Source organism: Coturnix japonica, chromosome 3, assembly GCF_054131305.1.
Source record: "Coturnix japonica strain WE chromosome 3, WE-NBRP24, whole genome shotgun sequence".
Classification (NCBI taxonomy): Eukaryota; Metazoa; Chordata; class Aves; order Galliformes; family Phasianidae; genus Coturnix; species Coturnix japonica.
Window position 1 is genome coordinate 22412283 of NC_140665.1, and position 24029 is coordinate 22436311.

A 24029-nucleotide genomic window follows, 5' to 3' on the forward strand; every position below is an offset into this window, starting at 1 on the left:
CTTGGCTGACGCTGTCTGGAGCCAAAAGTTGACTCAGTGATCCATATGGGCCCTCCTCCAACTCTACCATTCTATGTCATTTCCTGATCAGGTTATCATTTAGAAGAACATGGAACAAGAACCAAGCAAATGAATTTCATGTTTCAAATGAGTTTTGCGAAGGTGGCTCAGGTATTCCCAGGCCATGGCTCCACTCTTGATGTCTGAGGAACACCAAGGCTAGTGACCCCAAGCAGGGCACTGTATCAGCTGAGTCTCCAAACCACATTCTTTGCCACAGCACCCCAATATCTGCAGCAGTTAAAAGAAAAACAAACAAAAAACCCACCACAATTCCACGATCAGAATATCCCAGCTTCCTTTAAGCAGCTGAGACACAGAGGTAAAATGCAAGAAATCAACTGAGACAAGACCTGAGCACTCACAATAAATGCTTAGGAAACAGAAAAAGAGTACTTGCAAAAAAAATTCCACATTGAATTCAGAATATCTTGTCAACACAAGACAGCTTTATAACCTTAGAAGACTGTTTCTGTCACACTTCTCCAACTGATTTGATATTTGGTATATTTGCCCAGGATAAACAGTCCCTCAAACTCAATCATGCCTTGAAATGTATCCGGTAAATTACAAGTTGGCAACCGATTAATGCTGAGTCCCAGGATAATAAGTTATAGAATGAGCTCTTTATGGTTAAGAAAGCAGGATGTGCTGCCTCCTTAGATATGTCTGCCAGAAAATACACTGAAGACTTTCAAACATGCTGGCAAATCAAGAAAAAAAAAAAAGGGGGAGGGGGGGGAGGGAGGGAAGAGGGGGTATTATTTACAACCTAATGCTCCAGAGTATTTCCCATATGCTGACAAAGAGACTAAAATGTGTATTTTCAAGGTCAAAAAAGCAGCATATTAGCCCAAAAGATTTCAAACAAGCTATCAGAGATAACCATTCAAATTCCAAGTTTCAAATATTACACGGTATAATGCATGTCAAGGGGAGCTCTGCTGGGGAAGAAGCAGACAGAAATCCTTTACCTTCCTAGGAGGCACCTGCATGACTAAGAACCACAGGATGCTCCACACCTCACTATATCCTTATAGATGAGCCTCACAGAAGAGGAAAGACTGGGAAAAGAGGAGAGTGACAAGGAGTCACCAGCTTCAAACCTTAATTTCTAGAACTCACCACCATTCTGATAGAACTTTCCATAAAATGCAATAACCAATCCCTGAATGGTCTAAGAATGGGTGCTTTGTTGCAGCTCCCAACATTTTTCAATACAGTAAAACTGATAAGTTTTACTTTCAATATTACTCTATTTAAGTTTCAGTTGCTTCAGATTACAAAGATCTGCAGCGAAACTCATTCCTCTGTGGTTACTCAAATGAGATTTGATTCAGTTGATAAGGAAAATCAGGTTTAGCCTCAAAACAGCCTGGATCTTTATCTGCTCCTTTTAAAGCTTTGGAGTAGAAATAGCTCCAAAACTACTGAGCACACACAGCTTCTCTTCACATGGAGTACGCTGGCAATGCAGCTACTAAAATCCTCACAACACGCTGCTGTATTTCAGTTGTCACATGAAACCAAGGACCTCAGCCAGAATCAATATACACAGGTGCACTGCAACTATGGCAATTCAGTATCTGCTCACATCACCAGCACAGCTGAAACACGCATTAGCTTCGCAGATCCTGCAGTTCACACTGAAGTTACACTCTGAGTTACAACTAACTTCTGCCAGTTATCCTTGAGCTGCCCCTACTGCCACAGCTATTTCAAGCAACAACAAATGCTTAAGCAATTAATGTGACCATTGTCTCCAGAAATTGAACATCAGTTCTCCACTGAAATGCTGCTGTATCTGGATAAATCATGAACACCTTGTGACAACCCCAATAGTCAGATTCAAACGACACTTCACTGAAGACTGCGTAACTATTAACTTGCTCTTCCCAGAGAAAAAAAACACACGTTGTGACAGGTTGCATTGGTGGGATTTGGAGTTGATTCCAAGATCTGCTTTCTGCTCTCCAGGTTTCCAGCCTCCATGAACAACACGTGTTAGGAACGCACATAGAAGATGAAAAGAGCATGCAGAATCTCCTTTTGTAATAGGTTGGTCCAAATCTGTCTGCAAGAGAAGAGAACTGCACAGGAAAGTGAATAGGGCAGCTCTTTGTCTCAGAATCAACTATGTACTACCCATGCTCTCCTTCTGTGTAAGTCATGCTTTTAGAAACACTGTCTGATCCAAATTTAGACAGACTTGTTACTTGCATCCATATCTGCAATGTTTCCTGACAGCAAGATACGTGAGGAAAAGTTAAGGCTTTGAAAGTGTTGACTATAGCATATACAAAGGGGTAATGTTTTCAACAAATGCAATTTCCAAAACCCATCGGAAGGCACACGGGGCCTGGCTGCCCACACAATGCCTGCTCAGGTTGCTGCCCCTTGCAAGCCATCTGACTCAAGGAACAACCTGAAAGGCAACAGGTTCTTGCCATTAGAACACTGACTTCTACTTACCATCTCTGGGTACGTGGCCTGAGTTTGCGTAACCATACCTGCCAACAGAACTTTTAGAAGTACTTGAAATACTTTTTGGTACTGTGACTTTGCTTGTTATGCTGAAGCAGTCTCCTGTGTTAAAAATTGTAAGAGTCTGGCAGAGGAAAGCCACACTGCAAAGCCCTGGGGTATTGATTTTGAGGCTATTTAGAATAACTTTGCATAACGTTACACTTTTATAACTTTACATCCTGTACCTTAAAGAGCTACACTCAGTTCCTAATGTCTCTGAATCATCTTCCACATTTAGAACTCAGCGTAAACCTGGACTTCTACCCTTTTACAATGCTTCCTACAGAGCTAATAAGTGTCTTATTCAAACGGTGAGTTACTGAGGAATCCACTGAAACCATTTCCAGCAGCCAGGGTGTGGCAGGGCTGAAAGCTCCCTCCAGAGCCATTCTCTGGCTGATAACACGTCTGCAAACAGCGAAGAACTCTTACAAGGAAGAATTTCAGTGCATCAGCACTTTCTCTGAAGAGAAGGCCACAGCACAAAGTTACTATGTAATGAATAGTACCGTAGTCTAGACTTAGTTTACCTAAAGTCTCTAAACTTACATCCATCTTACAATCCCACCAGTCTGATTTTTATTGGAAAAATACTTCCTCTTGGTTTTTAACAGTTTGCTTCCAATGTGTTTTCTCTAGACCATACAGCCAAGAACAGAGTTCTCTGCGAGATTTATGAGGCACTGACAGCCACATCTACATCCAGCCTCCACCAATACCCAACCCAGGGCACTCCAGCGATGACACAAAGCCCAAATGATTCAATTACGATAAAAGAATTTCATTTCTCATTTACAGTCACCACCACGTCAGGAGGACCTTTGATTTATGGTGATATCTTTGTATTTTAATCTAGATGATGGCATTATGTATGCCGATGAAAACAATCACAATACTTACAGCCCATTCACGTCTTAAAAAAAACCAAAACACAACAGGAACACAAAGTTGGATTCCCCAGGGCAAAAAAAAAAAACACAAGAGCATATAAATTAAATTAATAATGTAGGCTAATTTTTGCAGCTAGTTGATTGGAAAGAACTGCAGAGGAAAATAATAGCTAAATTTAAGCATGTTAAATGGATGAGAGTTAATGAATTACCTCTATTACTTGCAATGTGTTTTAAAATGAAGGAACAGGTAGATTTTTTTTAATGCATTAAGAAATTCATCCTCCTTAAATGGAGCTCTACTCAAGTTTCTTATAAAGACAACCCCCGATGGTGAGCATATATTCCCACTATATGGCACTTCCTCCTGATTCCAATATACAAGACAAGCAAAGCCTTTTCTGCATCATTTGCTGCTCCACACCATCAAAATGAACAGTGTTTGGCATAAATTTAAATCATATAACAACAGCTTCTTTCTATGGGAGCCTTACAAATGTAAATAAAGACAGCTTTTGATCCTGACATGGAAACCTGATTTAATTTTGAATGAACTAGAACACAGCTACGTTTTCTTACACACAGCTACATTCACTTTCTACAGCTACCAACTGCCAGACCAAAATGAGAAGTGCGCTGCAATTAAGCGCACCTTCTGTGTGCCCACAAGATGTGAACTTCTTAAAACAGCACTTATGGTTCCCTGGAGCAAAGCAGGAAGGGTTACTCATCACTTCCCCCCTTAGGCCGTTAACCTCTGTAATACTCACATTCCCACCTTCCATCACTGAAGCACTACTTGCATTCACTGCAAAGGAGGACACAGGAGATAAATTAATGAAGCTTTCAGACTTGATGTCTAATTAAGACTTAAAATATACAGAAATTGATGTTAAAATTCCCCAAAGTAATTCTCACATTAATAATACACAAACTATGCCAACCCACAAATACTGCAGTAAAAAAAAACAAGTAACAGCCACCAAACAACTCACAAGAGGAGTGATTTTCAAGCATTTCACTAGGTTTTGACTATGATACTACAAACCACAACGTGTGCTTCATTGTCTCCCCCAGGCTCCAGGCAATAACACTCGTACTGAAAATCTCAAGTAAAACAATTATGCTACCAAATTCACAACAGCTTTAGTGCTGCCACTGTAACCATTTTCTGAGGTCAATTTTTTCCTCCAGGTTGGTTTAATAACCCTCATAAGGAGAGAGAGGCAAGGCAGAAGAGTTAACCGATTCTACTACACCATAAAAACCTGTTTTTTCCTGCTAGGCGAGGAATCTGAACTTGACGTTTAGAGAAGACTTTGTAACATGCTTTCTGAATTACAGGTACTAACCTCACAAATACAGCACCGCTCTGTATCACAGGATTTCTACTTTAGTTCTGTGTGTTTTGTTCTAAACACAGCCACCCAGTTACATTCTAAGAGGAAGAAAAAAGCAAAGCTGTGTTGACCTATGAGACGAGTAAGGAATGTAATGTGGTACAGCAGCAGACCGGGGACCTGGAATAACAGCTCCAAGGGAGCTCTGCTCTTGCCCAGCATAAATCACACACAGGAGCTGTACAAATCTGAATGCTCAGGCTTTCCCTCCAGCCATACAAATTATGGAATACATACTGCCTCTCTGCTGCATACACAAAGAATACTTCTATGAACATGATCTTAAGAAAATGCTGCAAACTACTGGAGCAATCACCTGTCAAATAATTGTCAAAATGTTTAGAAACATCTTTACTTCCTACCACCAACCTGCATTCGCTCAAAGGAATAAAGGGGAAGGTGCTATTTGGATAGTCTCAACTGCTTAATCTGCACATCCACTTAATCTATGCTGAGGGAAGTTAATGCTCTTTTGGCCCTGAGGTACGACAAGCAACGGGATCGCTCTCCCTTTTCATTTCCCTAGCAAAGAAAGAGCTGTGTGATTTTGTGCTACATACCATGAAATAGAGCAAGAATGCATGAGAGGAAACACAGAAGCTAGTTACCAATTGTGAACTTCTGACTCCAATCAACATCAGTTCCCATTGCCATGAAGGTTAAAGAGATCTACTTACTGAGTAAATTCGTAGCATTTGTTGCTACAGAAAGTTTTTTAGGCTGATATAGTCTGCCTGTAAAGGAGGACCTACAGGGAACATGCAATCACGAAGGCCTGAAGCCTTTCCATTGCCTGGCCTGGTATGCTCACCAGGACAGAGCACAGGACCTGTCTCCTTTGTGACATTACTGTGCTGCTGCAATCTCTGCTGCTTCACACAGAACCTTGCTGTGTCTGCAGACAGGGAAACCTAGAGCACTGACATCTGCATTGTTTGCATTATACATCCTGCTTGCTTTGCTTTGTTATCAAGGGAGCTGCATCTAAGATAGGAAGCAAAGTCTTTCAGATTAACAGTTGTTTTCTATTGCTTAAAATAGACAGAAGGAAGTCAGTCACAGTTTAAACAAACAGTCACACTGTATGGAGACCAACACTGCACAAATCTTAGCAAGCTTTTTATCCCCCCTTCTGCTATTAATTTTAGATATAACAGCTTTCAAGCCTATATGCATGATTGTAAATGTAACACAGTGCTATACTGCTTTTGATGTATTCTTAACTAATATTTCTTACCAAACCAACTAACCTACAGCAAGTCCCTGAAAGCACTGGTCTCTGCAACATCAGGAAACCATCGCTTCATGCCCCTCTAATAGCACGTTATCTGATAGAAGAAATTAAAAAAAAACACACAGAATGAGACTATTTTGACAGCTACTTGACCAGCACACTCCACAATGAAATTCTGAGCTCAGTATTTCAACTGCAAAGTCAAAAAAAAAAAAGAGATGATTATTTTTTCCTGTTACAGGCAGCAGCAGTGCAGCATTAATATCTGGTTTAGCAAGTGCTGTATTTACAGGCTGGATGGCACCAAGCTTGCCCTCAATCCTATGGCACACGCACACATGCAGACAGTGAGTGCTTAATCTCAGCAGTGGGAATTAGCCAAGAGGAGCACTCAGACTTCCAAGAGACTGAGAAGGAGACCTGAGCACAGTGAACTCTACAGGCTTCTAACAGCACACAGCCTGCAGTCCTCTTAAGAATTTAAAAGCCAAAACCAAGCCTGTAAGTTCTGCTCTCCCACATCACAGCTACTGAAGTTGGGGCAGCTCCCCAATGCCAGCACCTTCACCTACTCAAGCGCTGCACAGCAGTGCAGCAGGCCCGGCTAGCTGACATCGAGAGAGAAAAAACAACCCTGCTCTCGCTTCAGCTGGAGAGCTAACAATAGATGTGGTGCATTCCACATCTCAAATAGAGCTGCAAATAATCCGAGCATTTTTCACCACAGTCACATGCAGCGCACAGGCCACGTCACAAGTCTTCCCTGAACTGCAGGAATGCTCATCCAGGGGCTTCCTGAAGCCACTTTTTTTACAACCTCAGAAGATGTGTTCAAGTTATACAGATCTTAAGGTGGTTCAAGCTGACAGATTCTTACTGTAGATATAAAGCTAGAAAACAGAAGTTCCCATTTTAGGACCTATTTTGCAAACGAGGCCTACCAAGAAATTTTAGCATGCCAACTAAACTTAGCATGGATAGTTTGGCTGGCAATTATCCACTTAATCACCCCAAAAAATCTTTACAAGAACAGAACAGTATCTTCATAATCATAACAGCATTCTGAAAAGTAATATTCAGTTGTTCAAAAATGACATTCAATTAACTCTGGAACTGAAGACGATAACAATTAAAAAAAAAAATCAGATATGCAGCTTTAGACAAAATACATTGATTCTGCTTCTAATTTCCATAAAGACTGCAATAAGCACAGCTTTAGCAAGTGCTACACATCACTTGTCATTATTTTCTGCAATTCACACAGCACGCATCAGATAATAAGCTCCATAAACAACATTTCTTTCGACCAAATATAATGAAGTTCCCAAATCCCAAAAGCTAAAACACAAAACAGGGAGAATGGCTGCATGCACTAACAGATGTTTAGAACCCAGTGACAATCAAGCTGTCTTGATTCCATTACATTTTTTGGTAGAACTTTCATGATGTTTGGGCTACAAACCCTATGTATAGAGATTACCTTGGCATGGTTTGGAGATCACCTACAACAAGAGGGAATGGCCTTACATTGCTCCAGGGGAGGTTCAGCTGGAATATTAGGGAATATATCCTCTCAGAGCAGTGATGCAGCGGCACACGCTGCCTGGGGACGTGGTAGAGTCAAGGTTCCTGGAGGGCTTCAAGAGCCATGGAGATGTGGCACTGAGGGACATGATGAGAATGGGTTGACTGCTGGACTAGATGATCTCAGTAGTCATTTCCAGTCTTAATGATTCTATCATCTATAGACATTTCCAATCCCAGAACAATCACCAGGAGAGCGCACTCGGCAGGCAGAGCTGACATTCACCACAAAGCAAAACCAAAGCATTTGTTTTGTCAATTACTCCACTGACAGAGGTTTAAAATCAGAGTGTCTTTCATATTTTCATGTGTCTCCCTTTGCTGGCCCTAACACAGGTGACAGCACAAAAGCTTCACACAAGTCTGAATGGAAAGCCATGCTGTTGGAAAAAAAACACAGCACCACCACCATCACTTTGCTCACACCTCTGAATTTTACTCAGTGCAGTGAGGCAAATCCCATACAGCGTTCACTACAGCCCGATGAAAAGAATGGACGCCCCACCCCACTCCCATTCCCTTTCTGTTATGTTCTTTGTTATCTGAAGTTTTAAGTTTAACATCTGATAGACAGATAAGCAGCATTAAGTTACTCAGAGAGGTACTCAGCAGTGTAAGGCAGATTAAAGCAACTCCACCGAGAAAAAAAATAAAAAGAATATTATCTTGCAGCAACGCAAAATATAAGCAAAACTAAAAGGGTTCCACATTTTTGGACCATTCTGCAGCAAGCAGTTGCTACGCTGACAATTTTTAGTGAGAATTCAGCAAGTTTGGAGAAGCAGGTAATCCATGATTATCAGTTTCAGGTTTATCTACCACGTCTACCAACTAGCTATGCAGAACATTAAAGTTTGCTAACACAGTAGCAGTACTTCCAACACTTTCAGCCTGCTATGAAATGCAAATAAGCCAGGTACAAAGAAGACAAGCTGCTCCTATCTTTTCAGGCAGTATTTCTGCTAGGCACAGAAGCCATGACTACTGCTAATTACATCTCAGTGAAATTAATTCTTATGCTACAAAACAAAAGAGCTTCAATCAGAAAATTATTTTCAAGTAAAATATTTTGCTCTAAGAACAATTAGCTCAAATTGCTTGCAAAGAATATACTGACTGCAAGTCATACTATACTCTTCAATACACTAGGCTTCCTGGAAGGTTTTTAACCACATTGGTTGTTACAGCAATACACCTCTTTTTAATGAAAACCTGAAGTTTCTCCTGAAATGATGTACTGCAACAGACTGCAGTTTTGTAAGTTTCACATCTGTATGTATATATATATATATACACACATACATACCCACAGATATATATATATACACACACACACAGACATATATATATATATGTATATATATGTATAAATATATATATATATTTATATATATATATATAAAATATATATATAAAAATATATATATTTTGTCCCCAGTGAGAAAACCCCAACATGGTAGCTGTGAGCAGAAGACTGTATGTACATGCTCAGTTTATGCTGAACAGATTCTATTCCAACCTGAGCAGAGACTCAGCAAAGCTTTACCCAAGATCACTACAGCTGTATTTTCAGCTGGTGTTCAGAACCTCATGCTTCCATGGTCCAAGTGCCAGTAAGATGTGCAGATGTGTTAGATCCATTTGTGGTTACCTCTCTGAGGTCAGGAAGGATGTGAGGCACTGAATGAAGAAGTGGATTCAGCTGTCAGGTTTGGAAGGTTCCTGAATTTAACCAGAATTCCCCTCAAAAAACAGAAGCACGAACTACTGGTAATAACCTGCTAACATAACAAACAAATATTTAAAGTTACTTAAGAACTAATAGTATCAAAGAAGTATTTTTCTATTCTGTAGTCCTACACTAATTACCATAGAGAAGTAGCAGATGCTATAGTATGACTTGGTTCCTAACAGAATCTGCATCTGTATTTTATTTCTCATGAACCATCCTGCATGCAGAAATAACTATAAGGAAAGCAGTCTTAGAAAATAAATTCAGATAGAAGACACAATACTTGGAAACAAAGGTATCAAGTGCCATTTTGTGAAGTCTGTGCTGCATCAGAATCATGAGGAAATGGAATAATATGCCTTCCTACCTCCAAAGAGAGAAGTTGAGAAAATACCTGATCTTAAAGGAGGATGGAGTAAAAAACTCTGAATGACACCAACAAACTGAAAAATAACTGTGAAAAAACTGTTCAGTTCTACACATATGTATACCCCAGGGTACAGATGTAAGATAGCAATAGGACAGACCGGGTGACAATGAGACTTGGCTTCAGAGGAGATGCAGACCTAGAGGAGAGTAGCAAAAGTGGCAGGAGGTCTTGGGGAAAAGCAGCCTGCAGGGAAAGATAAATGAGACCACCTATCTTAATCTTGAAAAGACTTAGGGGAAAACAATCCCTAGCGTACACTAGAGGTAGCTTAAAAGAGAATAAGCTGTCATCTATGTCTACAGCTAGCAAGTATAGAAAGCTTAATTCACAGAAAGTGATTTAAGCAACGCAGTAAGAGGAAAAACTCCTAATAAAGGTGATAACATGTATTTAGCTACAGTGCCCAGACTACAGTCTACATGCCAGACTGATTTTTCTTGCAGACTGGCTGCCCAGACTGCCCCCAGCATCATTTCTCCCCAGTCTCCCAAAATAAGGCCAGTGTTATTTTGAAAACCCATTCCTTCTTGCACTGAGAGTACCACAACACCTCCCTCCCTTAATAACCATGTTTGCACCTGTCAGATAGCCAAAACACATGCAAAGCGACCCACTCCATCATTAATTATAGAGCAGTTGCATCTCTAATTATCTAGGAGTCAGAGTGGACTGTTCCATTATATGACACATGAACGCTACATCTGTCTTTCAGTTACATGGCAAAAGGAAAGATCAAGATAGACAAATTCAATGCACCACCAGATAAACCCACGTGGCCTGACCCACACAAGCACTGGGAACGAGTGCCAAGGTTCTTCCCAGCCCTCCCAGAAACACTGACAAGTAAACATTGACGTGTTTTAGTTTGCTTCAAGCTCCAATTATACACAGCATGAGCAGAACACAAATTCCTTGTGTTTCAGTACTCCTCTCTGCTACGCGTACACTGCTGTACAATCACAATTTTCAACTTCCTACAAGTGCACTGTCTGCAAACTAAACAAGGACTACTGAGAGTTATGCTGATATCAGGTACCATGCAGGGGTGTATATCAAGCAATTCCAAACCTCCTGCATGGCAACCTGCATGCTTTATTTGGCTTATTAGTCCTATTTTTCAAGAGCCCGAGAAATCACACTAATACAGTATTTTGAAAAGTCACTTCCAAAGTTAAAAAAAGTACAAGAAACGAGAACTGCTGAAATTCAGGCTGTGTATATGTAAGAGGAAGGAGCGATTTACAGCTGTAAAATCACATACAGTCTTAGTTACATACTTACTCCTCTCGCCCTTCCCACCTCTTTTCACAGACTACCTCTCACTAAGGAGAAACGGACTGACGAGTGAGTGAACAGCTACGCTGCTTCTTCTCTTCACCGCTTCAGTGTGTAGTGACTTATTCCACATTAGCCAAACCTCATTCCGAATACCAAATTGAACATTTATTTGTGGGTTACACACAGCATCATCAAATATTGCATTAGCAAAGTTCTAAATTGAACCCAGCTATGCTAGCAAATGCTAGCAAAGGTTGGGAGAGAAAGTTGTTTCCAGCACTGAAGAGCCAAAGGATGGTAACTGCACCAATCTTCTGTTCTCAATCAATCGAGGATGCTCTTGGTCTCTTTCCCTTCAGTGGCTGTATAATGCTTTCTCTGCTATATCACTTTTTCTGTGCTTTGAAGGACTAGAGAACATGCTAAATTATTTAACGCTTTGAAAGATTAGGCCCCACAGCCTCAAGTTAGTCAATAAGTAAAGTCAGGACAGAACTAATGAGCATCCTGACAACTCTGAACAACTCATCCATCCAACACCAAAGGACAGAATCTCTTTAATGCAGAAGCAGCAGTCGGTTCTTCCAGAAAACACTGAGCAGAGACCATGAAATCATCCTCTCTTCCAGCAGTCCCCTTTCATTACAGACTTTCCAACCTCTGCAACATAAGAAGACAGCCTTAAAATAAAAAATAAAGGCAAAAAAGCAGCCTTCAAACCACAGCCTTTATTTCTTTCTGCATTCCAGAAACCAGTCCCAGCTGGGGGGAGTGGGAGCTGTGGGGGGAACATTCATGTGCTTCAGCACTGCTTTTACACAGTTTTGTATATGCATGCTAGTATTAGCAAACAAGAGCTGGTAGGCTAACATGACAGACCACAAACATGCAAAGAACCCGCCTTCTTTTCAACAGCTGAAGAGAACTTCAGACTATTTGTATCAAGTCTACCAACCTGTCTCAATGTAATTTCACTTATCAGAGAGAAGATAGAAAAGCTGTTTTGTAAGAGCCCTACTTAGAGCAGCACAGCACCTGAGCTGCAGGAAAACACCACAATAGTATGCACCACACATACTCTGTTTTCATCTGGCAACCGTTAATACACAAACAAATGGCTGAGCTGCTTTACAGCTGCATCTTTGTGTTCCTTCTGGATTGCTACTCCATTATACAATGAGACATGGTACTATAAACATCTCAATGCAGAAAACAAAGGGAAAAAAACATTTGAGGGAACAAAAGGAAAAAAAAAAACAAACTGATTTTGAACAACATTTGTTCCTAGTTGTTAATTCTTAATCTCAATTGTTTGTGTCCTTTTCCCAAACTTACCCCTGGAAAATTCCTGTGGAATTTTTCTTTAGTTCCTGGATCAGCACAAATCACAGCTTTCAATAGTCTTAGAGAGAAAAAAGGAGAGGGGTGGGCTACATAATGACAGAAGTTAAAATATTATCTCAACAACATTATATATATATATATATATATATAATATAATATATATATATATTATATAATTTATAGTTAAATTCAAGGTCAAATACTAGAGGGGTGCTTCAGATGCCTCAAGATTAAAACAAATGTTTCAAAACATGAGTCCATTGAACTTCAAGTGCTGTCTATTGTACACCCAGAGTAGCTTTAGTAGACCCATTTCCCAACTGGAGTTCCTCTAAGAGTTTCCTAAATAACCTACCTTGCAACTCACATTTCCCAATCTCCTGCACGTACTGGAGACCTTCTCCATCCTACACGTTAAGATGAAGTAATTTCATTAAAGTTACAGATCAAGTAGATCACAACTAAACTTCTTCCCCCACACAATAACACACGCTGCATCCTCGGGAAGAAGAGGCAGTTCTCACAGGTTCCTACAGTTTCTCGTGCCAAAGGACACCACTAAAAAAAGCCATTACAATGTTAAAAAGCACAGGTAGCACTGCAACTTGTATCAGATAGATCTGGAACAAAAACAACGGTTTATCTTCCTAAACAAGACCAACAAAAGTAAAAAAGAAAGAAAATGAAGCACCTCCCCTTGTGCTGTTGCATCAATTCTCTATGAAAGAGCTCCAGTTTAGCCTCACCAAATATAGATTGCCATGAGAGTGTTTTAGGTTGCATCATGTTCTCTTTGAAGCACACCAAGAAATGGTTTGGCCTGAGAACACAACCGCAATGCTCAAGCACCAAGCCCTGAATTAAGCAGTGGTCTACAAGGAAGTAAATGGTATTATTAGGGGCCACTTGCTCCATTAGAGGCACCTCCTTGGAAAAACGAGACAGAACAGCACTGCAGTGTATTTCTGATCTCTCCTAACTTCATTTAGACTTCTGCACTTATCAAGAAGCCAGATACATAAGTCTGTAATAAAAAAAACACGCACTGACAAACCTGCTTTGGACTGACAGTTTAAAGAGATGTTAGGTAATGGTATATTTCAATCCTAAGAGCAGAAAGGACACTATTTGACCTGCTTATTTTAATATCTAACTTAATTTCGGGCTCAGATTTTATAAGCTGGCTTTCAAGATCTACACCGAAATTCCCAGAATTTAGAAGGACGGGTAAAATTAACATCCTTCCAGTTCTCAAATATTATTTTAACTTCTTTTCCACTATGAAAGTCTAACTTCATTATGAAACAGCATCTAACCAGTTGTTGTCATTTACCCATTACTTAATTACTGCTTTCGGTCATAGAACATAATTTTGCCAAGCACATCTTAAACATTTATTCCAGAATCCATCCAGAGTGAATGCAAAGAGGCCAGATGCTGGAACTGGTTGGCCTCAGTGCTGCAGATGGAACAGGGGGGTGGGGGGGAAACGTGGATGTGGCAGGGAAGGGGGGTGTCAACGTTTTTAAATATCAAAGATAATTCTAAGGAAAAAAAACACAGTTCATTTTTAATGAAGAGTCGTGTAGTGCTACCTGCATTAACTTTCTCTGTATCACGTTTAAAGGCTTTTAGAATTCATAGCCTGAGGTTTTTCCACAGCAGAAATTTCTCCCTTTTGAAGTCTTAGCATGTTGCTTGGCAATATCATCCCACCCCCGGGAACATAACCATCACCCTTTTTGTCTGACTGCGTTGCACAGGTGCCCCATGCATCTAAAAACAAAGGCAGGCTATGCAAGCACGCTGACGTATCCACAGTTACAGCAAGCACCAGAATAGAAGCTCAAATATATGCTTCATACTACAGTCCTACAGGAAGTCAGAAACGTACCCTCCTGTTAAAGTACAAAAATGAGCATTCGGAGATATGTGCAGGGAATACAAATTTAATATATCCTGCACTAAGTGACATTCTGTTTGTTGCATAGCAACAGGAATCCACTGCAGAAAAACAATATGGAACTTTTTTTTTTTTTTTACTTGCCAAGCTACAATTAACCCCAGTCATTCTGAGAAACAGAACATCCACAGCATAAACACGGCCCTCGCCACCAATCTAACCAAGGAGATGAGACTCAGCACCAGGTCTCTTTTACATCAAAGCAACTCTGTGTATTCAAATGCAATACATGGCACTGCCGAGAGAAAATACAGCGTGAGGCAAAGCAGTATTTTAATTCCATAGTCGTGTCCATGCAAAAGCTCTTTAGTTGCATAAGACCTTTTTTCTCCAGCATGGAACACTCTCAGCACTTTATGTCAGATTTTTGCCCTACTATATATGAAAATAAAAGCTCTCAAGTTCTAGAAGAAAAGCCGACAGCTTTATTTCCAAATAGCTTTGCTTCATTTTGCTGGTGGGGTTTTTGTTTGTTGCGGGACTGGTTTTCAGAAAGATGAAAACAAACTCAGACTAAGGCCTTCTTAAGGTCTGCTATGAATTCTGAAGCAAAACTGTGTGCAAACATCTCTACATTGTGCTCCTCCTTGAAGTTTTGGATAAGATGAACTGCATAAAATCTCTTCCCCCTCCCCTAAAAGTGGGAAAACTGTGATCACTGGTTGGGAAATGGTAACCTCATAAGGAATATTAAGCTACGGAAAAACAATTTCCTCTGGTATTTTTGGTGCTGGTGGTAGGTTTTGTTTTCTTTAAACAACCTTGCCCCTTCCGAGGAAAGGCCATGGTGCTCCCCTGAGTTACAAACCAAACTGCAGACATGTGTGGAGCTCAGCTCAACGCTGAAGGAAGAAATGCAAGAGTTCAAACATAGGGATGCTGACAGGGTATAAATAAATCATCCAAACTGAAAGGATTCCTAGAAGTTACGCTAACAGCGCTGTCTTCTACTACAAAGTAAGTGCAATTTACCTACGAGTTCAAGAGAAACAAGGCCTCCAGGCCTAGACAGCATAAAACATACCATTAACAAGCAAGCTTATACACCCTCACCAGTTCATAACAGCTAAGGACATCTCATACAATACAGGGCAAAAATCATTATTATTAACCATGAGGTAAGTCTTAAGATCCAATCCTTGCCACACAATCCACTCCTTTTTACCTGCAACTTACAGATATATATATATATGCCATCATACTGGTGGCCACCTCTGGAATACCATCTCCGCTTCCTTTATGCAGACATTGTTTGCAGAGAAACTGGAAAAACAAATGATAATTTCAATAGGATACTACAGACGCTTACTTGCTTTTCGTGTTTTTTATCTAAGAACTCCACTAAATACTGCTATGAGGTTTTGCATCAAAATTATGAGCTATCCATAAAAAAAAACAACAACCAAAGACCACAATGGTCTACTTGTATTTGCAACGTTCCTGCAACAACCCCTACAATACAAGATCTCTTCATGCTGTCTCCAAAAAACTGAGCAACTTACCCAAGAACAGAGCACTTGAATGTGCGTCCCACTGCCCATCAAAGCGGCAGTCAACCTAATAAAAGATACTGCCTCTCCTTATAAAACCTTTTGTCTTGTTTATACACTCAGAGCGACGCAGCTACAGCAACAGTACTCAACCTGCAGAACAACCTTTGTGTTTATCTTAGTGCCATCCATTTGTGGATGATCTATTGCTGGAAACAGTGGCAGCAGCAGCACCGTCTATCACTTAAGAAATGTAAAGCAAGTAGAAAATGTACAGGAGTATCCAGCATTTTCTAAGCTGCCTTTAGAGTACACCAAACCAAGAAGGCCTAGACATGCTTTTCTTCCAAACTCTATAAAAGGACTAGTCTAAGATGCTGGCAAAATACACAGTGAAATCCCAGAATACAAAAGTAGAAACTCCCTCAATTTATAGCATAGGTCTAAGGTCAGATGTTAGGTCCAGCAGCAACGGGTCTGGGAGTAATTCACATATGAAGCAGTTAAATGAGTTGGTCACTAACCAAAAGGCTACTAAGATTCACCATGCTGTACTGTGGAAAGCAGAAGGAGGAAGGAACAATGGCACTGCCACAATCCCTCACAACATACCACAGGACCTTGAAATTGCAAAATGCAATATACCTTTTATGTACTATTTCTTCCTTTTCTTCTTCCTAAATCTTACATCAAAATGCCAAAGTTTTCATCTAAAACCCATGATTGCATTTCTAGTCAGTAGTTTAAAAAATCTAACCAGGTCATTCAAGGCATCTAAAGGCCTCGTTCTCAAATATGCTCCAAAATATGCGACACGGAAGAAGCAGGTGAAGTGCTAGATACAACTTCTGCTCTATTTTATTAGCAATAACTTATACGCGCTCTAGTTATTCATCTGTTCTTCCTTTTACTCCCGCTTAGACATAGATTCCCAGCTAACTTTTCAAGGTTAACCTCTTAATGTACTCCTCTGACCTTCCACCGGCCAGAAGAGCAGTGAACTGGACAGGCCTTTCACATCCTCGGAGGTCCCTCAACAAGGCTACAAAATGTGATACAATAATAGTTTCTTAAATTCCAACTATTGTCTCATATTTTCTATGAAAGCAGGAATATTGTGAGAGAAAAGAAAACCTCTAAACTTAATTGCCAATAACAAATCAGTATTTTTACTAGACAAGTAGACAACCATGACCAAACTATTCATGTCCCAATCTAAGTGAGTTTACTGGATTGGACTTACACAGGCAAAAGCTGCAGGAGTCAGCAGCACTTTCTTATCAGTGCTGTCATTCACTACTTTATCATCTCTGCCATAACGAGGTTCATTTGGACTACCTTTCACTGTTCTGTAAGTCCAGCCAGACCATTTATTTCAGACAATGGATAACAGTGTTCATTTTGAAACTGTAAAGTTCATTTTTACTTAATCAACAGTAGCTAACTGCAGTTTTCTAAAAAGAAAATGTGTTTTGCAAATGTAATTAACAGCAAATCTTCCAGCAAAGTTTCACTGTGTTCCATTTCAGTGTATTTCCATTTCTGATGCTATACAGTAAGAACCATGAAACTTAAGTGGAAGTCTCCACATATACACAACACTAATAGATTGAACCAGCGTGTAGACACACTGGTCTACAGAACTGAAATACTAAAGCATTTACCAGCAGCTCAAGCCTGATGAGACCAAGATAAAACACTCCTGTAACTACACGACCCTCAAAGCGTCTCAGTTACAAACCTGTTGTCCGCGTACAGTAACCTGCAATAAAGTAAGGGAGGACAGCAGCACATGGTCTAAAGAAATCTAAGTATTAAACTATAGTTCAGGATACCATTTAAGGAACACACAGTCAGAACCTGATTTTTAGAAATAAAATACTTCTTTTAGCTGCTATAAAACCGTAATTAAGGTATAACAAAGGCTTCAGCAATAATGATTACTCTTGTAACTACATTATTCTGTTGAATTCAGTTTTTAAACTGCTACTTTCTTCTTTCTGAAGTAGGTGGCTAATATGCTGAGACCACAGAGCCAGCAAAGCTCACCTTCTTTATGTAATTTGCAATAGGAATAGATCACTTTGCAGTCTGGTTCCAGAAAATGAAAAGAGGTTCCTGTTCATGAAGAACAGAAGAATAACAGAACATTTGAAACGGAATCCCTCCAATTTTGTCTGTGCTGCAAACAGGGAGCTGAAAGTTATTTCTGGCAGCTCATCAGTCCAACAAAATAACGTTTCTGTATCACGCTCCAAAGGGCAATCAGCTTCCACTTCCCTCCCCCATACTCTGCCGGGTATCAGCACCTTCACCATCATTTGAAAAACAAGAACATGAACAAAGCAAGAAAACAAAAGCCACAGCACCAACCCATGAACTTTACAGAGTAGCATCCTAGTCTGGGACTGGACTGCAGCAGTAAGTAAGCTTAGCCTGCAGGATGCTCAATACATGACACTAAGAGCAGATTTTTTTGGCCTGAATATTGAACGTGCAGTTGGTTTGTTGTTGGGTTATTTTGTTTGTCTCCATAAAGTAAACACTGTCTATAGATAACTCATGGTGGGCAATGGGACTTTACTTCAGCTCCTTGCACTGACTTACACTGATTCTCAAGACGTACTTAAAACTAGCAGTTCCACAGGAAAACCCCATCTAAAGCAAACCGACAAGCAATCTAATGCCCACAGAATAGTGAGATTCAGAGCAGTGCATGACGCTGTCAGAAAGCAACATGTAGGATTTTCAGTTCTCTTGAGAAACTCTGTCTTCGCCCACTGATAAACAGCTGTAGGAAAGGAATACTTGGAACAACTGACACTGGGATGGGAGGTGGAGGGGGTTACCAATAGTCAGGATGATTAATTAGAACTAGCTGAAATAAAACCAAGCATTTTCATCTAAAGCATGCACTGGCATAAAGCACTTTAAAACAAGGCAAAACTGAGTCCATTACTGAGATAGGCATTTTTATTCTTTAAGTTAGAAAACGTGAGAGCAAAAATAGTGTTGCAGTCATTTCTAAGAGGGGGGAAAAAAGATTCTGTTTGCTACTGAACAAAAATAGAGCTATACGCAACATTGGTTATTCTCCAGATTTGTGAGAGCACGCGGGAAACGAAGGCAAGGAGAGACACTGGAGACCCAGCATCAGATCTCAGCAGTGCCAGACAGAAAAGTGGCTGTGCCCCTGTGTCAGTCCCAGGGCAGATGCCAGCAGCCGAAGAACACAAGAGTGCTGTACAATTCACAAGGACTGGCAGGGAAAGGGAAGGGCGAGTGCTCAAGTAGAGGCAGGCATCAGCAAAAGTTACTTAAATGTATTGAGGCTACTCAACAAGGCTTGTAAGATTTCTGTCTCCGATACATTTACTTTTAGCTACCCTTCAATCCAACATAAAAAGATGATATCTTTTGCATTCTCTAAGCACTAAAGCACTCTTAGAACCTAAACCTGTGTGGCTGCTCAGGGAGCTGGCACACGTATTTCTACCCCGCTGAGCGGAAGCAGGCACGAACCGTCAAGAGCAATTCCTGAAGAAAGGTCACAGTAAAGAAGAGAATAATATCAGTCTCAGAAAATACATTTGCTCTCTAATAATGAAAGCAAATGACTCTATCCAGCAATTCAATAACCTGCTTCTACTATAGTTCTGCATGAATTGCTCTGGCATGGCAAGAAGCACTCCTCATTACTAAGTACTTCCAATCCCATGCCTAATGCAGGGCAGATACATCACTTTGGGCATAAGCGTGTTAGGAAGGCATTCACTGAAACAGGTTCTGAAACAGTAATAATTCTTTGTATGGAAGAGTAGAAGAAAGGCTTCCACACAACACCAGCCTGAAGTAGGACACCAAGCGACCTGGTCTCCGCTAAGAGCCAAGAGGAAGCCCTGAGTGAGAGTCAAGACAAGACTTGTGTCTATTCCCTTCTAGAGAGCATTCCTGAGTCCTACATACTGCCAAGACCATTCCTAATCTTCACACGCTGACAACATAATTGGTAAGATGGTCATAAATAGCTTTTTTTGAGGGGAAAAAAAACCCTGCATTCTGATTCATGCATCCTCCATTCACACAGTAATCTTTTAAAGACTTACGCTTTTACTATCAAACTAATTCACTGAACTCGATCCATAGACCTTGAGGGCAAAACAACTGTCAGATCCCATATCAGGTGGGCAGAAACAACCAGTCCAAAGATGACTTTCTATTGTCACTAATAAAGTGCTAGCTACCGTCTGCACTTCTACCAGACAGATGACTCACTCCATCTGGTAGTTTACTTAAGAACAAGGAAAGAAACCTGAATTCTTGTATCCACCTGAATCAAACTGCCCACACCTCCAATTCTGATCTTGACACACAAGCGATTTTAGGACCTGCACTGGTTGCAGTTATGTGCACCCAACCTAAATCAACTGCCTGCTCCCACTTCCAACATTTTGTCAGGAATTTCTGAAGCAAATTAAGATTTCTACTTCAAATACACTGTTTGTGCAAGCACCAAGGCTACAATAAAGGCAACATTCCAAAGTATGACCCCACATTGTGATGTGTAACATTCAGATTGATGGCTTCTTCCACGCTGGTATCTTACCTTAAAGTAACAGCAGTTGCTGTAGCAGACTGAACGACATACTACTGTCACCACCAATAGTGTGCTCTTATATGCTTGTTGTTCTAGAAACCCCATGAAATGTACACGGGATTCTTGAAGGATTCCCAGCTCTAATGGAGGTACATGTGTTGTTACTTCTGCCACGCGCTCTCACTCATATATTAAAGATGATACTGAGCATGGTATCAGACATCTTAGCACAACACTTAAAGCATAATGAAGGCTTACTAACCCAGGCACTAAATAGGCTGACTTTTAAATAACATTAATTATATCCTAGAGCAACATACTTGAGCAGAAAAGCTACTCGATGCGAAGAGAAATTTCAATATGAAAGCCCACAAATTTCACTTCTTATTTTGAAAACACAACTGAGGATATGACACCATTTTCTAGAAAGAAAAAAAGATGTGCAGTAATTTAGCTGCCTGCCCTATCTAAATATAGAGCGAACATTCACACATACAATACGCATAATAGCCCATCGTAAACACAAATGAATACACTGAGCTCTGGAAACGCTCGGATTTAAAATTCTAAACAAAAAAATGCTGTTTCTTTCCCAGTTCCTGAAACTTGAGTAATGAAACCAGATTAAGCAGTCTGCTTTCTGACTAGCACACTAATGAAAAACAATTCTTTCCCACACAAAGAAATGGATGTGGAAACCCCAAGAGAAAGCTGTACAGATTGATTAAAAAAAAAAAGAAGTCAGCATCTTGGAAAGCTCATTTATTTTTATTGGAGTTAGCATACAAAATGAGCAAGACGCCAAACAACAAGAGAGCATCTTTAAAAGCATTCCGTTAACCTCCGCTGCAGAATCCCAATTCTACACCATTTTGTTCCTCAGCTTCCATAATGCAGATTTCCACACATCTTTCAATGTCATCTTGTTTACAGATGAGCTTCTTGTATAAATATGATGGGAAGTTATACTGTTCTTAGAACCGGGGCACAAAATTCTGCTGTTATTTATATTTTAACTACTTTTTCCCACACCATCACCACAACCCAGCTGGATCAAAGCTGAAACCCCACCAAACATATCTATCCCTGGACACCTATTGTAAGTGCACTCAGGAAACTATCTTCAGGGCAGTACTCAGCTAACTACAATACAATAAGAGGAACAAGTGTTAATGAAAATCAACTGTTTACTCAAAGCTAGGGGGGAAGCTGCTAGTCAAGTTGTGTCACAAAGCAAGTAACTTCATATCAAGTTCCTCATCTCTTAACTGGAATACTAATATTAAAAGTTCGTCAGCAACCAAAAGCCTCAGCAGATACTGCCCAAAGAGCATTTAATTTTAATTCACATAGAGAACAAACTACCACAGGAATTCCTCTGGTCAACATGTGCTGATGGATGTTTGCGTCCTACCGTATTGTTGGTTACTTCATGCTACGAAGATGCTCTCGACAACTATATTTAGTTGGATCTAACACAAGGAAAACTAGTTTGCTCTTTGGTAACTGATCACCTGAGCAGCCCAGACAAAATGTGAGATCTGAACATGAAATCATCATAATTATTTCAGGCTTGAGATGACTGAAGATTAGGCCCTCATATATGTAAAAGACCAAAGGACATAACAGAAACAAAAGTTATGGGCTAGGGGAGGGCTGCAGCTCACCACAGGATTACTGCTGGTATTTATTTATATGATAACCGGAGCACCAACTGCATACTTACCTACAGAACAGCAATAGCAGAATGCAGTTTATGCATTTCAGGAAACCATCAACATCATGTAAAAACCTATTCTCAGCAACACCTACAAGAACAGAACCTATATCTGAAGCACCGGTTGCTTTCCCTATTCACTCTCTCGCTCCTCCCCATCAGGACTTACCTTGACCAGCAAACACCCATTAAAACACATTGCCCAAGCGTAGCAGGGTGTGCAGATATTGGTTTGAACATGTCTCAGAAATACAGCGTCAATCCTAGTCTAAACAAGTCCAAAGGGAGAGCGTGCAGTGAAAGCCTGCTATTGTACTGGAGCTGGAGCAATTAAACAAAACCAAGACAATTTAATAGTGCCTCTATAGAGAGAAAACGCTGCTTTAACCACATCATTTTCTTAACTTGTGCAGTTTAATTGGTACAGCTTGCTTTTTTTTAATAGGAGCCCTGCAATCAAGCCTTTAAAGTCAGATTTTTCCCAAATACCCAATGACAGCTCAGCGCGCCCATTCAACTCCCAACACCGTCTCCCTTCCACCAGCTTCACCTTCTGCACTCAGGCACAGGATCATTAGCGTACACTAACTAGAAGCTTGAAGACAACTACTCCAACATCTAAATAAGCAACCTAAGGGTAGGTTCAACTTAGGCACTTCCCGGTTATGCCGGTTAAGGGAAGTATTTGCACTGCCTCTCAGCTGCCAGAGGTCCTGAGGCAGACGCTTCAGCAGCAGCAAGGTGCTGGGACACCTTCCCTAGCTCCGCGCCGACCACACTTTGCCAGCATAGAAACTGGATTAATACACGGCCCTCTCCAAAGGTTTATGGTGGAAGTCCGTGCTAAGGACTGCCCAAGGAAGTCAGGGGCACCCCCTGTTTGCAGGGTCCGGGTGTGAGCTGGGAGCTCAAGTTGTAACTTTGTACTTGCGGGGCACCCCGCTTTTACAGCGATGCAGATGGGTGAAAATAAATCAGCACAACGAGAAACGAGGGCGAAAGGAGCATGCGAATGCTTACGGCTAACAAAGAGAGTGAGAGGGAAATACGGGAATGCATTTTCCAACAGAACGGCAGGGACAAACCACGTCCCACCGCTTCCAGCTGCAGTGCTACCGTAGGCATAGAAGGCACACGGGGAAAAGGGGAAAAACAAAACAAAAGCAAAAACCTCGAAGTTCAGACCCGTAATTAGGATTTTGCATGAACGGACACAACGCCGCAGCACAGGGATCGACCCGTTCTCACCCTGCGGACCTCTCCGCACTCGGAGGGGCCCCCGGCCTCGGCAACACAAAGCGGCTGGAAGCCCCTGGGGGCTGCGGGGCAGCTGGGGCCGGATCCGACGAGAGGACGACGGAAACGGGAGGAGGAACGGGGCGGGAGCGCCGCGGGGACAAATGAATGGGGCGCACGGAGCCGGGTCCCGAGTGGGAGCGGGCGGCCCCCGCCCGGCGCTGTTTACATCGCGGATCCCCCGAGGGGGGATTCCCCCTCCCCGCCGCCCGCTCCGTATCGATCTCGCAGGGAGCAGCCCAGCTGCTGCAATGCAACACGCGCCGGGAAGGGGCAGAGAAGGAGGGGGGAGGAAAAAAAAAAAAAGAGAACGACAGAAAGGCACGGAGAAAGAAAGGCGCCGGGCTGGGCCGCCCCGCCGGGGCATTGCGGGCACAGCTCCGCCAAGGGTCGGGGCTCCCCGGCCGCTCCCCGCCCTGCCCCGGCCCCGCCGCTCCCCCCAGGCCCCTCAACTTCGCCGCCGCGGGGGCCGGGGCCGGGGCCGGGGC

At 41.4% G+C, this 24029-nt stretch overlaps 1 protein-coding gene across 17 annotated transcripts in view; it reads right to left on the minus strand.

Annotated features, from left to right (window-relative positions):
* Positions 1 to 24029, minus strand: part of ENAH (ENAH actin regulator) — a 109067-nt gene that overhangs the window by 58106 nt on the left and 26932 nt on the right. For 3 of the 17 annotated variants that reach the window (XM_085542976.1, XM_085542971.1, XM_085542964.1), the window contains exon 2: positions 12470 to 12536. The exons of 12 other annotated variants lie outside the window; for them this stretch is intronic. The gene's annotated coding sequence lies outside the window, so the exon portion shown is untranslated. Of the gene's footprint in view, positions 1 to 4246; positions 4285 to 12469; positions 12537 to 24029 lie in introns of all 17 variants that reach the window. 2 more of the 17 variants (XM_085542972.1, XM_085542965.1) reach the window with 1 other exon arrangement.